Raw genomic sequence first — 16,516 nt, 5'->3', positions numbered from 1 at the left:
AGGATCCTCTAGCTAGAATAGCCAAGGGTCATGGAGAGAAATACCTAGTTAAGATGTCAGAAATGAAAAAGCGATACCATTAGAGACGTTAAAAAGACCATTAGGTAGTAGTATTAGCATTTGTATTCTGAGATCCAACAGCAGCAGTCACTTCCCTCCACCCCTATGTGTATCCCAGGACCACCCTGGGCGGGGAGGGCTGAGGTTAGGGAGCACCCATAGATGCTCTGATGCTGGCCCTGGGCCTCGGGGGTGACAGTGATGAGGAACTGGGTGCACACATGAGTGGGGCAGCCGGGCCTGGCCAGAGAAGCAACACACACGTGCACAGACGTGTTTACCCACGTACGCATGTGCACGCACGTGCACAAACACATTGCAGGCAGGCATGTTGATGCCTCAGGCTCTCCGGCCTGCCTCTGTGTTCTACAGCAGTTACACACAGGCAGTGGTGTTTGTGAGCAGCTCTGTTTTCTCCCTGAGAAGGTTTTCTCCCTGGGAGGCATACATAACCCAGGCCAGGTGATTGATCAGAATCAGGTAAGCGTGACCTGCTCTCTTCCCTCCAGGCTGACTTGGGGACAGTGGCTATGGTACAGGCGGTGTTGGCCTCTGGGTAGCTACTGAGGAGGAGGGTCATCCCTGAGCACTCACAGGGAGCCCGTTCTACGCTGCCTGTGTAGATGATTTTCTCTTTCATCCTCACGGTGGCTTCGTAGAGTGGGTGCTGTTCCCGAATGTACCCATTCGACAGGTGAGATGTCTGGGGTCAGAGAGGCGGTAACCGGCCCAAAAATCCAGACATGACCCTGGGTTTTGCTCTCAGCCCTGCTGTGTGCCGTGCTAGACTTCAGGCCTCAACCCTGTGACCTCCCTGCTCGAGATCCCAAATCTGCCCAATTTCCGATCCGGATGGGGCAGAGCCTGGCCCTGGCAGAGACACTGGGATGGATCCACTGTGGGTGGGGAGGAGGGAAGGGTCTTCAGAACACACCTGGGGCCTAAGCTGGGTCCTGATGGTCACTGTGGGGACCACTGGACACACATGTTCCCTTGTCTGGGAGTGGCGTGGGGAGCCTTCTGCCCTTGGGCAGTTGTGGAAAGTGAAGGAGCCCTGGAGGGCTGGCTGAGGGGAGACTATCTTCCCTTGTGTTCAAAGGGGTCCAGGAATTGGGGTTCTCCCCAAGTATTTCTTATTCTGTCTGGCCTCGCTTTCCTTTTGCCCTGAGTATTCTCAGGAGGGACGGTCCATCTAGATGTTCTCCAGGAGCAAGGACCCACTGTTCTTCATCAGTGACCCAGGAAAATGAAGCCCTCTCCTATAGGGACAGCTCAGAATGGTGGAGTCCACAGTCCCTCCCCGAGAGATGTTGTTTCCATGAGCGCAGTGGCTGCTTTGGAGACAGTAGATCATTTTCATCCCTCATGCCCAAAACCAAACATACTCCTGCTCAAATGGCGTTATTCCTAAAGCAGCTTCACTGGTTAGACCGAAGGGCCACGGTAGCCCAAGTGATGAGCGAGGTAGAACGGAGCAGTCAGGAGAGATCTTGTTCCCCATAGGAAACTGGGTATCTCTGTGGCCCTGAGTATCCCAGGAGGCCGAACGTACAGAGACCTCTGGTGCCTGACCCCAGTTCGCATCCACAACCCCGGAGTAGCCCATCACAGGCCCTTCACCCTTGGCAGGTGGACACCATTCAACCTTCCGGGGCAGGTATGTGCCCGTTTCATGGCATAAGGGGAAAACGGGATTCTCTGTCCAGGTCCCACTCTTCTCGAGTCCTTGGGAAGATGCTCACCCCTGCTTGCGGCTTCAGACTGCAGAGACCCATGGATGTGTGGGCCACTGGGTTTGGCCCCTTTTTACCAGAGCACAGTGGTGGAATGAAGGTTACACAACCAACCAGCATCTGGGATCCCGGTGGGAGCGGTTCAGGTGTTCTCCGAAGCTGTTGGGTATAGTGTAACCTTTAGCCAATTTTGTCTCACAGGATGAACGTGGTGGAGGACGCGGATAGTTGGCAGGCGCAGGAGCGAGAGGACATCATCAGGAAATATGAAAAGGTACAGTTCGGTCTGCTTCTTGGAGGGAGGCCTCTTCCAGTGCGCCCTGGTCAAAGGGTCCTGGGTTCCCTAGGAGCACAGGGCAGGGATGGGTGGCCAATACCAATCTGGCACTGCTGGAGCAACCAGATTCACTTCCTGCTCTAAAGGAGTTGGTTATCCAGAGGGAGGGACAGACATGGACACACACCTCTATTGCTAGTCAGAGTGGAGCAGGCTTCATCTTAGCACTGAGCTGATTGCTTTACACAAAGCATCTCATTTGCTCCTCATAACTGCCCATGAGACAGTATTATTATTATTATTATTTTTAGTGTTCCTAACTGATGCTTAAACTGTTGGAGTTGCACAGAGCTTGTTCTTGCTCAGATTGGGTTGAGATTCAAATGCAGCTCTCCCTGGTTTTCTGTACCAGCCAAGAGGCAGGTGCCACAGGGAATCAGCATGGGGCTTGGAGTCAGCCCAATCTGGGTTGAAACCTGTCTCTGCTGCTTTTCAGATGTGACCTTGGGTAAGCTGACACTCTGAACTTCAGTTTCTTTATCTATAAAAAGGAGGACAGTGTAGAAATTGGCAGACCAGATAGTATATGTAAACCACCCTAGCACAATTAATAAATAGAAGCAAATGTCAATAATAATAGGGGAACCAACAAAATTCTGTCGGGGCTCAGGGCCCTTGAAGATTACATAGAATTTTGACATCAAGAAGAAGCCAGAGAACATTTCAGGCAGAAACAAGAGCCGAGCCAAGCCTGAAAGCAGGTAATGAGGCGACGGGGGAGGAGGGCAAGCTGGGCTGCCTGGACCATGGAGGAATCTTGCTAGTGATGACACTGGAAAGTAAGGACAGGGCTGGTCATGAGCAAACACTGAATGCCAGGCCTGGGGGTCTCATCCTCTCTCCTTAGGCAATGAGGCCTCTCAAAGTTTTCAATGGCATATGAGCCATTATTTCATTTGTTTTTTTAACCATGCTTGTAACAACAATAACAATAGTAGTGACTACTTATTGTGTACCTATATCACTGTGCGAAGATTTGCACTGTAATCTCATCTGATCCTTAAAATTATCTGAGGTTACCGGTTTTTTGTTTGTTTGTTTGTTTTGATTTGTTTTGTTTTTGAGATGGAATCTCATTCTGTCACCCAGGCTGGAGTGTAGTGGCATTATCTCGGTGTACTGCAAACTCCACCTTCCGGGTTCAAGTGATTCTTGTGGCTCAGCCTCCCGAGTAGCTGGGATTACAGGCATGTGCCACCATACCCGGCTAATTTTTGTATTTTTAGTAGAGACAAGGTTTCACCATGTTGGCCAGGCTGGTCTTGAACTCCTGACCTCAGTGATCTTCCCGCCTCCACCTCCCAAACTCCTGGGATTACAGATGTGAGCCACTGTGCCTGGCCTGAGGTTACTCTTATTATCTCCATTTTACAAAACTGAGTGAAATGTTTCAATATGAAGACTGTGTAGCCAAATTACCAGGATTCAGATTTTGGACTCACAGCTCACTAACTGTATATGGGCAATTTACTAAACCTCTGTGGGGCTCACCATTCCCACCTTTAAAATGGGGATGGAGATAGCATTTACGTAACAGGGAGGTTGTAAAGAGTAAATGGTCAATGCATATATAAAGCAATTAGAAGAGAGGCTGTCAATAAGCTCTCAATAGCTCTTATTTAAAGATGATGATTGCCCAAGGTGACGCACTTAGAGAGAAGCGGTCCCAGTGGGTTCATTGATGCAGACCCTCCAGTGAGCCTTTGTCCACAGGAGGTGAGTGAAGGTGTTGTGGGGCAGCACAGAGGGGAAGAAGCCAGGGCGGAGATGAGGGTCTCCATGGAAGGAGCCTCTTCAAGGTTGCTGATGGGTGCCCCTCAGCTTTCACGCACCAGGGCCTTAGGAAGAGTGAGTCACAGCCCACACCACATGCAGGAGGAGGCCTAGAAGTTCAGCAACTCACCAGAAGCCACAGTGGGGCAACAGGAAAGTTCAGATATAATCTATGTAAGGTTAAAAGACCCCTCTCTTATTCACCCTCTCCCCACACTTCCCCTGCCAAACCATTCTCCCTATTAGCCCCTATAGCTCCTTGTTAATTTCCATTCCTATACCTGTTCACCTGCCACTTCCTCCACCTGGAAGAACTCCTTCCAGCCAAACCAGACTTTGCAACTTCCCTGAGAATGTGGTTTAAAATTCATGAGCAGCTGGAAGCTTTCCCTACTAGCTCTGTTCCTTCTAATCATCCCCCCTACCCCACCCCATAACCTTCTGGGATCAGCTGAGAGCTTGAGTCCTTTGAGAAGCCCCATCTGACCCTAGGTTGACTTATTACTCAGTGGTTCTCACTCGGGCATGGTTTTAACTCCTAGAGGGCTTTGGTAATTTCTGGTAGGGCCAGCTTCATGAGTGTGCTTGGGGTTTAATGCACTGTAGTTGCCATCTTGAAATTCTTAATAGTTTTATCTTTGACTTTCTGTCTTGTAGGTGAAGCTGATGGGACAATAGAGCATATGCCAGGGGCTTAGAGTCTCAGTTCATGTGGTCCCCGCTCCTGCTGCCTCCTTGCCTTTCTGGCGTGGGTTTCAGGTCCCAGCTCTCCATCCACTGATGCCCCTGGCCTGGCCAGGCCTCTCTCTTCCTACTCCTACTCAGCAACCACCGCTGCCCTCTCTGTCCTTAGGGGGTCTTTATGTGGGCACGGAGACATCGAGATAGGGTGCTTTTGTGGCACGGCATCTCAGGGTGGAGCATGGCAGTGGCCATCCCTGACCCAGGCTGGCAGTGCCAGGGAGCATTAGGCAATAGGCTACATGGGGGCATGCTTTTTACCCACCTCTGGACCAAGGGTGTCCTTGTGCCATGGTTGTAATGCCCTTGGGGGTTGTCCATCTGCCATGGGTTGGAGCAGCGAGTTGTGGGAAGGGAGACCTGGTTTGACTTCCATGCCCTCATAAGGGCAAATGCATGGCCCAGTGGCTGGCCAGAGCGGGGACATGGCAGCTGGTGGGTTGCATGTGTGTGTGTGCTGAGTCATGGAGTGGGGTCACCAGACAACTACAAGGGTTTGCACTCACCCTGCTAGTGTGCGTATCCCTAGGGAATGAAAACACTTTATATCTGAGTATCTTCAATGGCACTTTCCCTCTGCTTTATGAACGAAGGGTCCCACACTTTCTTTTTGCACTAGGCCTCGCAAATTATGTAGTTGGTCCTAATGTCTAGAAATGTTTTTAGTTGTCATGGCTGAGGGTGGTGCTACTGGCATCTAGCGGGTAGAGGCCAGGGATGTCACTAAACATACCACAGTGCATGGGACAGCCTCCCACAACAAAGAATTATCTGGTCTAAAATGTCCATGGGGCTGGGCGAGGTGGCTCATGCCTATAATCCTAGCACTTTGGGAGGCTGAGGCAGGAGGATCTCTTGAGCCCAGGAGTTCGAGACCAACCTGAGCAACATAGTGAGACCCCATCTCTATTTTTAAAAATTAAAAAAAAAATGTCCATGGGGCTGAGGTTGAGAAACATGGGATTTTGTATTCTTTCCTTCTGTTCCCATGCCCTCTGTCCTGATTTCTGTCCTGGCTCTTTGCTCAGGTTGTGGAAATGACCTCATCATGTGTCTAGACCAGAAGTTTCTTCAAAGACAGGGTTGAATTTTTATCAATCTCAGATCCTTAGCACCAGGACCTAAGGTGGTGATGGGGCATAGTAATTCACTGACTGTACTGGACGACAAGTTGATGAACTTACTTTATCATATTTTTTTTTTTTTTTGAGATGGATTCTCGCTCTGTCGCCCAGGCTGGAGTGCAGTGGCGCAATCTCGGCTCACTGCAAGCTCTGCCTCCCGGGTTCACGCCATTCTCCTGCCTCAGCCTCTGGAGTAGCTGGGACTACAGGCACCCGCCACCGCACCTGGCTAATTTTTTGTATTTTTAGTAGAGATGGAGTTTCACCGTGGTCTCGATCTCCTGACCTCATGATCCACCCGCCTTGGCCTCCCAAAGTGTTGGGATTACAGGCATGAGCCACTGCGCCCGGCCAGAAAGTGTTGTAACTCCATATAATTAAGCATCATAATTGCTGTGAAATTAGACTTCAGAAAACTAATGATCAACAAGACAAGAGAGAAAATACAGTAGAATTTTAATTCCATCAGAATTAGAAAATTCTGTTTGTCACAGAGAGTTCTCAAGCTTCATTTGGGTTTGTAACTCGGACCTTTGCAGCAGTTGGTTTGTTTGTTCAACAAGTATGTATCTGTGTCAGGCCCTATTCTGGGTACTGATGATGCAGCCGTGAATGAAACGGACAAAGCCCCTGTCCTCCCAGAGTTCACCTGCCAGCAGGAGCCAGGGACAGACAGCAAGTCAATCCATGGTGTATCACAAAAGAGGATGTATAATCGAGAAAAATGAAAGGGCAGGGGACAGTGAAAAGGAAGTGTGAGGGACACTGTTGAAAGTGAGGGATCTTCCTGGGGAAGGAGTTTCAAAAGTGACGTGTGGCTGGAAATCAACTTGGACTTCTTGGGATGTTGGTATGCTCCACCCACCCTGCTAGCATACAGGCCCTATGCATACCCAGAAATCCCTTCTGAGTTGCAAAGACACTGACTATAAGTAGGAATGAGTTGAATGAAGTATTGCTAAGTTTTTAAAGGGCTTTTCTTTAAAGCATTTGTGTGAAAATATTTTTCCCAAGTTACTCCTCTCAATTAAAAAAAAGTTTGAACACCTCATTTCCACTATTTGTATGAATTAATTAATTAACTTGCTACATGTGCTACCATACTAATATTTTATGCTCATTATAAGACTAACACAAGAATACAAAGTATGGAGTTAACATAAATATCAAAATAAGGCCGGGCACGGTGGTTCATGCCTGTAATCCCAGTACTTGGGAGGCTGAGGTGGGCAGATCACCTGAGGTCAGGAGTTTGAGACCAGCCTGGCCAAAATGGTGAAACCACATCTCTGCTAACGATACAAAAAAATAAATAAATAATAGCTGGGTGTGGTGGCGGGCACCTGTAATCCCAGCTACTTGGGTGGCTGAGGCAGGAGAATCGCTTGAACCCAGGAGGCAGAGGTTGCAGTAAGCTGAGACCACATCATTGCACTCCAGCCTGGGCAACAAGAATGAAACTGTGACTCAAAAATAAAAAAAAAAAAAAAGACCCAAGATTTTCATCCTGTACCCTCAATATATCAGTTTGTGCTTCCCCCAGTTGGGGACCCCTGTTCTAAGGTAGAAAAGTACTAAATACTATTTTATATTTGGATAAGAAGAAACTTGCCTAGAGGTCACCAGACAGACACCTCTCAGGACTTTTTTACGATTTGGAAAATAATAAGGGAGATTGATTGGAGGTATAGGAGGAGAGAGAAAGGCAGAGAGGAAGAAAAGAAAAGGAGGATAATGAAGAAAAGAAATAAAAGAAATAAGCTTTTTTTTTTTTTAAAAAAAGAAAGCAAGATAAAAGGGAAGGAGAGAAGGAAAGAAAAAGAAATGAAGAAAGAAAAGAAAAGAAGGAAGGTAAGAAAGGGAGAGGGAGAGAAAGGGAGAGGGAAAGGAAGAAAGGGAGGGGGAGAGAGAGAGAGAGAAGGAGAGAGGGAGAGAGGGAGGGAGAGAGGGAGAGAGGGAGAGAGAAAGGCAAAAAGTAAGGAAAAAATACCCCCAAGACGCCACCAGACAGAGGCAGTGCCTGTGCTATCTGCCCGGCCTTTGCCCAGACCTCTCAGTGTTGTAAGAATGTTCCATCACAGTCCGTAGGCTGGACCTTGGCCTCTTTCCACACGTTCAGAACCACCAGCTAATGCAATGGAGATTGCTTTCTGGTCCAGCTCTCTTACCCGATGGCCAGTTCCCCTTCGTGGCCCTCACTTGGCAGGGGTGTCGGGGTGACGTGGAGGCTGATCTTTTCCCATCACTGTCCCACACACCTCATTAACTTCTCCTTGCAGCTGGAGATGACCATTATGGAGTAGAAGAGCTGACAGGTTTTTCAGAGAGCAGAGGAATGCATAGTTTCCCAGAAGTTCCTGACCCGGGAGTTCTCGCCTGTAGGGCATGGGAGATAATCTGGTTTATGGGGCCATCAGAAGAAAGTCATATTCCAAGCTCTTCAAGAATCCTGAGCACTTTTTCTTTTTAGACTCTTGCATTAAAAACAAAGGAATGAGACAAGGCAATTCAGTGTAGAATGAATCAAGGAATACAAAATAAAATAATAAAAAAATGCTATGCAAATAATACAAACATAAAAACACAAGCAATGCTTTTTGAATGAAATTTTTTACTTTCAAATTTGATCTAGCCCTGCACCAGGAGGCATGCAATTTGTTGAACGAATAAATGGTGAATTTTCACGATAATTCTGTGACAATGCAAGGTGGACAGGATCTTCATGGAACCAAGGAGACCGAGGCCCCAGAACTTAAGGGCTCAGGGTCATACAGTGAGTGAGCAGGTGATCAAGACCTGTCCTCCATTGTCACCAGGGAGGGCACTGCCTCCATGCAGGCCTTTTGTTTCCTTTGGGAAGCTTTGTCACTTGCCTAGCTACTCTGGTGAAGTCATTGCTTTAGGGCAATGGGATTGAGTTTAAACATATTGAGCACCTAAAGAAGACAGGCATGTGTCGGGCATGGGGTGGTGGGGTAGGGTATAAAGCTGCAAAGCTGGCCCCTGCCCCCAGGAAGCTCACAGCCCATGACAACTGCAGTGACCCTTAAGCCTGTCATTTTCACTACTGTCTTCCTTGTCTTGTTATTGAATAGTATTGTAATCTATGTGAGCATTCACTTTTTAAAAAGGGTTTTAGTTTTTGAATTACAAAACTAATAAATATCACCATATAATCTAGCAATTCTATTTCTGGGTATATGCCCCAAAGAATTGAAAGCAGGGTCTTGAAGAGATATTTATACACCTATGTTCATGGCAGAATTATTCACACTAACCAAAAGGTGGAAGCAACTCAAATGTCTATTTTTTTTTTTTTTTTTGAGACGGAGTTTCGCTCTTGTCACCCAGTCTGGGGTGCAATGGCGCAATCTTGGCTCACTGCAGCCTCCGCCTCCCAGATTCAAGTGATTCTCCTGCCTCAGCCTCCTGAGTAGCTGGGATGACAGGTGCCCACCACCACACCTGGCGAATTTTTGTATTTTTAGTAGAGACAAGGTTTCACCATGTTGTGCAGGCTGGTCTTGAGCTCCTGACCTCAAGTGATCCACCCGTCTCTGCCTCCCAAAGTGCTAGGATTACAAGCGTGAGCCACTGCACCCAGCTTCAAGTGTCTATTAAGAGATTATATATATATATATTTGTTTATTCGTTCATCTCTCAATAGACACAATAATTTTCCTTTGTATGTATACATATATAGTATATATACAACATATATACATACATATATACATTTTATATATACATGTGTATATGTATACATACAATGGAAAATTATTAAGCCTTAAGTAGGAAGGAAATTCTGGCCAGGCGTGGTGGCTCACACCTCCATCTCAGAAAAAAAAAAAAGAAGGAAGGAAATTCTGACACATATCTCAACAGGGATGAACCTTGAGAACGTTATGCTACTGAAATAAGCCAGACACGCAAAGATGAAAGCTGTATGATTCCACTTATATGAGATATCTAGAGTAGCCAAATTAATAGAGACTGAAAGTAGAATGGTGGTTTTCAGGGGCTGGGAGGTGAGGGATGGGGAGTTATTGTTTAACGGGTACAGTTTCAGTTTTGCAAGATGAAGGTTATGGAGCCGGATGGTGCTGATGGCTGCCCAATAATAGCAATGTGCTTAAAATACCATTGAACTGTACACTTAAAATGGTCAAGACAGTGGATATTACGCTATGTGCATTTATCATAATTTAAAAAGATCAAATAGACATTATGATAAATTCCAATAATCAAAACTTACTAAAGCAAAAAGAAAGTCTGCTTTCTCACCTGTTTGTCACCTCTCCTCCTTGAGATTTATTCCCAATCTCCTCTCTTTATCTAGGCAATTGCTATTCAGTTTATTTGTTTCCTTTGTGCTGTTTTTCCTGCTTGCACAGATATACACACACACGTGCATGCACGCATGCATATATGCTATTAAAAGCCAAAACAGGGCCGGGCACGGTGGCTCATGCCTGTGATCCCAGCACTTTGGGAGGCTGAGGAGGATGGATCGTGAAGTCAGGAGATCGAGACCATCCTGGCTAACACGGTGAAACCCCGTCTCTTCTAAAAAAATACAAAAAAATTAGATGGGCTGGTGGTGAGCGCCTGTAGTCCCAGCTATTCAGGAGGCTGAGGCGGGAGAATGGTGTGAACTGGGGAGGCAGAGCTTGCAGTGAGCCGAGATCGCGCCACTGCACCCCAGCCTGGGCAACAGAGGGAGACTCTATCTCAAAAAAAAAAAAAAACCCCAAAACAGATCATTGATTCCTTCTTCTCCCTTGTACACTCTTCAAAGGGAGCCAAAAGGAGAACTTAAGAATGTGGGTGGTGGGAACAGAGGGCTGACTGGAATTTCCATTCCTCTCCTTACTCACTGTGACCATTCACTAGTGATTTAATTTCTCTAAAGCTCAGTTTCCTCATCTGAAAGGTGGGATAATATTATTGCTGAGACTTAATGAAGAAAACAGTGGAAGACATTGGCACATAGGAAACATGTAGTCAGGGCTGACTGGTTATGCGCTTCTGGAAGTTTCTTCCATAACATGGGCTCTGTGTGCAGTCAGGGCTCAAGGAAGTCTGTAGCAAGAAGAGGAGAGGGAAAGGGAGAACCTCTTAGCAGGTGCTATGCTCGTGCCTAGGATGCACGTATCATCTTACCCAAAGGGTCTAGTTAAGAAGAGTTATTGGCCACGTGAGGTGGCTCATGCCTATAATCCCAGCACTTTGGGAGGCCGAGGCAGGTGGATCACTTGAGCCAAGGAGTTCAAGACCAGCCTGGGCAACAAGTGAGAACGCCTTCTCTACAAAAAATAAAAAAAAATAGCCTGGTGTGGTGGTGCACACCTATAGTCCCAGCTACTCAGAAGGCTATAGCAGGAGGATCGCTTGAGCCTGGGAGGTTGAGGCTGCAGTGAGCTGAGATTGTACCACTTCACTCCAACCTGGGCAACAGAGTGAGACTCTTTGAAAAAAGTGGCAGCAGCAGCAGCAGCAGCAGCAGCATTATTCTGTTCTTTCCAGTGATGAGAAGCAGCTGGTACATGGTGGATATCCTTTTCAAATTAGTAGATCCTGGAAATGAAAACTCATAAACTTCTGGGTACAGGTGACAGAGCAGAATCCAGAAAGCATTTAAGACCCGGGACACATGGATAAGTGATTATAGGAAGGTCTTGGGGTCATGGAATATGTGCAGCACATGGGATCCAGAGGTCTGAGTTCAAGTTCTACCTTATGGATATATATAACCTTGAGTCACACACACTATACCCTCTTTTTTTTTTTTTTTTGAGACAGGGTCTTACTCTGTCACCCAGGCTGGAGTGCAGTAGTACAATCTTGGCTCACTGCAACCTCCACCTCCTGGGCTTAAGCAATCCTCTCACCTCAGCCCCAAGTAGCTGGGACTACAGGCGTGAGCCACCATGCCTGGCTAATTTTTGTATTTTTTGTATAGGCAGGGTTTCACCATGTTGGCCACACTGGTCTCAAACTCTTGAGGTCAAGCAATCCACTTGCTTCAGCCTCCAAAAGTGTTGGGATTACAGTCATCATCCACCATGTCCAGCCTCAGTTTCCTTCCCCAGAAAATTATATATCTTATAGGGTTATTGTGAAGATTAAAGTGGAATATGCATGCAGAAGTGCTTTGCAAACTGTAAAGCTCTAGGTTGGTGTAAATAACTGAACTTTTAAAAAAATTTACTTTAAATTCTGGGATACAATGTGCAGAACGTGCAGGTTTGTTACATAGGTATATATGTGCCATGGTGGTTTGCTGTACCTATCAACTTGCCCTCTAGGTTTTAAGCTCTGCATGCATTAGGTATTTGTCCTAATTCTCTCCCTCCCCTTGCCCCCTACCCACCGACAGGCCCTGGTGTGTGATGTTCCCCTCCCTGTGAATGACTGAACTTTTATATCCATGGGTTCGTGTCAATGTTCTGCTATAAAGTACTGTAATCCTTTTTAACTTTTAAAAATGGAAATAACTTTTTTTTTTTTTAGTTCTTGGTAATATACAATCATTGTAAAAAATTAATGCAAAATGCGAAAGTGCAAGTTTCTTTAATCTCAACTGTTATTGACACTTTCTAATTCTTATTTAATGATATATCAATATATTAACTGAAAAAAGTTTCAAACATTTTTGTAGTATGGTCCTATTTATGGCTTAGGAATTACTGTCAATCAAATATTAGTGACAAGAATAAACATGCAATATGCTACATTAAGATTATATGATCTCTTAGAGACTTTTATAATTCTCAAATTCTATCAATTATTGCTAAAGATCCTTTATGTATTTAAACTAGAATAGAGTACTAGTTAGAATTTAGGTTCTACATTGGTAAAAATGGAGATAATATAAGTGCAAATTCATAGTTTGAATGAAGATTAAATTAGATAATGCACAGTATTTTCATAAAGCATCAGAAATGTTAGTTGCTATGATTATCAATAATAATACATTTAGGTTATTTTGTTACTTGCTTTTGCTAAAGGACTTGCTTATTGATGACCACAGGGTAGTTTATCTGATTAATCTGTGATTACTGGGGATAAATAAAGTAGAAGGTTTTAGGAAATAAGATTGTTAATTTACAAGGTTGGGAGGTAGTGCAGAAGTAATCATGAAGCCTGTGGAGGTTGGAAGCAGTGGGTGGGGACAAGTAGGTCGTCCGGCTAGATGATGGCCTGGGACTTTCTGATCTGTGGTGTCTGGCTGTGGCTTGTTTGGTCATAAACTCTTAACTACTGTTCTTGAGATTTCATGTGCATTTCCCTATACAAATCTTTAGTGCTACTGCCAGATTGCTAATATGTGAGGAGATAGTGCTTGCTTTTTTTCTCTGACAATGACAAGAAACTTATTATATGAACCATGTCAAAATTCCACAGCAATTTTTTTTCTCCATTTGATCTAACTCCAAAGTCTTTTCCCTACCCCTTATTAAAATTTAAATGTTATACATGCAACACTTGGAACAGAACAAGAGGCACAGGATCTTTTAAAGTTTAAAGGTTACTTTTAAAAAATAACATTTGCTAAGGGAATTTCTTCTGTATCTTTGAAAAGCTGTTAAAATACACACACACACACACACACACACACACACACACACACACACACACCCCTCTCTCCCAGCTGTCAATGAATGGTATAAATAACAATTGTGACTTTAACCACAACAAAAATGTTTTACTTCTTAGGTTGTCTTTGAGGTTTTCCTTTTAAGAACTGTTTCTAGGAGCCAAGTTCTGGTTTGGTTTTGTTTTTTTCTGCAATCACAGCTGACTGACTGAGGACCTCAGGCTGTTTATGCGGGAGAGCTTTAGATAAGTTTATTTGTATGGCATTGTATCAAGGCCTTCAAATATTTGCTGGGAGGTTCAGTGGAAAATGTCTAGACCAGTGCAAACACTGCCAGCCCCAGAGAAATCCAAGAAGCTCAAGGAACCATTCAAGAACCCTTGCTTTATCCTATTGTCATTACAAGGAATTGCAAGGAAATCTTCTGAATCTTTGTCAGACTGGATGAGCCCATTAAAGAGGGTCCAAGTCAATAAAGGATCTTGATTTCACCATGCCTGGTTTCATTCATTCCACAGCGATGAGAAGTAGAGTGGAAAGCCATCGATCTAAGAGGCAGGCGAGCTTCATACCAGCCCTAGATCAGCTGCTCACTTGCTGGTTCAATCTGGCAAGTCACTGGCCCTCTCAGGGCTCTGATTTTCTTAGGTTTAAATGAAAGTGGTTAAGTAAAAGAATGTCTAAGCTCCCTTTCTTTGATCCTATCTATCTATTAAATAACTTTCAAGTGTAGTCATTGAACCAGGTCCGCAGTAAAAGATACAAAGAAAAAAATATAAAATGAGATCCCTTGTCTCAAGAAAGTTTGATTGGATATTTAAGCCTCTTTTATTATTTCTCAGCTCCTAGGAGTTTCTTGGAAGCTTATAATCTCATAGAGTATATGTGGCCACAGGCAAATACATAATAAATCATTTATCAATGTTACATCACAAGATAAAATAATATCATCTATGTTGTCGGGCTTTGGGGCCACCCAGGTGGCCAACACACAAATAAATACACCTATAATAACTATTTTATGTGTAATAACAGCTATATCGGGATCCTACTATGTACCTAGCTCTCTGCTAGATGCTTTAAAAGCCTTATCTCTGAAACCCTCATGACAATCTTATAAGGTAGGCAGTGCTATTTCTGTTTTACACGTGAGGAAACCAAGACTTTGAGAGATTAAAAAACTTGCCCAACATTGGCCAGGCATGGTGGTTCATGCTTGTAATCCCAGCACTTTGGGAGGCCAAAGCAGGAGGATCACCCGAGGTCAGAAGTTCGAGACCAGCCTGGGCAACATGGCAAAACCCCATCTCTACTAAAAAAAAAGAACCAACAACAACAAAAATTAGATGGGCACGGTGGCATATGCCTGTAATCCCAGCTACTAAGGAGGCTGAGGCAGGAGAATCGCTTGAACCCAGGAGGTGGAGGTTGCAGTGCGCTGAGATCACGCCACTGCACTCTAGCCCGGGTGACAGAGTGAGACTTCGTTTCCAAATACAAGAAACTTGCCCAACATCATGTAGCTAGGAAGGGGCTGCAGCTCTTTTGATTCCAAAGTCTAATCTCCCTTCACTGTACTTCTGCCTCCGGGTTTAATGTTTTGCATTTTTTTGTTTTGTTTTTTGTTTTGAGATGGAGTCTCACTCTGTCCCCTAGGCTGGAGTGCAGTGGTGCAATCTCGGCTCACTGCAAGCTCTGCCTCCCAGGTTCAAGCCATTCTCTTGCCTCAGCCTCCCGAGTAGCTGGGACTACAGGCACCTGCCACCACGCCTGGCTAGTTTTTTGTATTTTTAGTAGAGACGGGGTTTCACCGTGTTAGCCAGGATGGTCTCGATCTCCTGACCTCATGATCCACCCTCCTTGGCCTCCTAAAGTGCTGGGATTACAGGCATGAGCCACTGCACTCGGCCATGTTTCGCATTTTACGAAGCTATATATATATTCACACACACACACACACACGCACGCACACACACACACTCCAGGATTTTGAAGATGAGTAGACTGAAGCACACACAGGTTGCTTAAATGATGTGTCCCAAATCCCTTCACTAGAGAGTGGCAGATGAGGGACCTGAATGAAGCCAGGTGCTCTGACTCAAGAAAATGTTCTCTTACCCTGCAGCACCGCTTGTGCAGCGTGCCCCCGCTGAAACGGTTTTGTAAGATTCCTTGAACTCTCCTAGGTGGGGCAGGCATGCCCCACGTCCCCTCCCCACATTGTTCATACGCTGCTTCCTATTTTCTTGCTCAACTCTCTAGCAATCTCTCTCGGTTCCACACATGGGAATTTCATCTTTCTAGCTGCTCAGGCCCCAAAACAAGAACCAATGACTTGTCCTTTTCTCTTACACCTGTATCTACTCCTTCAGCAAATCTGCCAAACTTCCTTCAACATAAACCCAGGATCTGACCACTTCTTGCTCCTCCCTCAGTCTCCTTTCAGTCACACCAGGCATCTTTCCTGTCATCTCATTTGGTCCCTCTGCATCTTCCCTTGCTCCCTACAATCTCTTCTCCACACAGTAGCCAGAGGAATCCTGTTAAGTCAGAAGCCACATCATGCCTTTCTCTGCTGATAAACGCTGGAATGGCTTCCAGTCTCACTGGGAGCAAAAGCCCTATGAGATGGACTTGACTCCCGCCATGGGGTCTCCTGGCTCTTCCTGGAACACATCAGGACACATTTCTGCCCCAGGGCCTTTGCACTTGCAGTTTTCCTGTCCTAGGACCCTCTTCCCCAGATGGCTGCAGAGCCCACTCCTCAGCTCCCACAAATGTGTGCTAATTTGCCATCTCCTCGGGGAGGCTTCCCTTGCCCACCTTTATTAAAACTGCAGCTCATCTCCTACCCAATATTCTCCAGCCCCATGCTCTGCCTCCTTTCTCCTTCTAAGCACTTATCACCATCTGGCAAACGATGCATTGAACCAGTTCATTTTATTTGTCATCTATCTCCCCAACTAGAATGTAAGCCCCACAAAGGCAGGGTTTCTCTTTTGGGAGGGGAGGTTCTGGTTTGTTCACTAATATAACCCTGGTGTCTACAACAATGCCTGGCACTTTGTAGCTCTCAATACGTGGTGTGTTTTGTTTTGTTTTGTTTTGTTTTGTTTTGTTTTTGTTTTTGTTTTTGAGACAGAGTCTC

At 45.5% G+C, this 16,516-nt stretch overlaps 1 protein-coding gene across 3 annotated transcripts in view; it reads left to right on the top strand.

Moving 5' to 3' along the window:
- LOC129469449 (protein unc-45 homolog B-like) overlaps window positions 1–16,516 on the top strand; it is a 164,451-nt gene that overhangs the window by 85,816 nt on the left and 62,119 nt on the right. For 2 of the 3 annotated variants that reach the window (XR_010118098.1, XR_010118099.1), the window contains exons 7-8: window positions 1,564–1,717; window positions 1,995–2,067. The gene's annotated coding sequence lies outside the window, so the exon portion shown is untranslated. Of the gene's footprint in view, window positions 1–1,563; window positions 1,718–1,994; window positions 2,068–16,516 lie in introns of those variants that run through there. The other variant, XR_010118106.1, reaches the window with a different exon arrangement.

The sequence above is a fragment of the Symphalangus syndactylus genome, chromosome 20 (assembly GCF_028878055.3).
Source record: "Symphalangus syndactylus isolate Jambi chromosome 20, NHGRI_mSymSyn1-v2.1_pri, whole genome shotgun sequence".
NCBI classification, from domain to species: domain Eukaryota; kingdom Metazoa; phylum Chordata; class Mammalia; order Primates; family Hylobatidae; genus Symphalangus; species Symphalangus syndactylus.
This window is presented reverse-complemented; position numbering and strand designations above follow the sequence as displayed.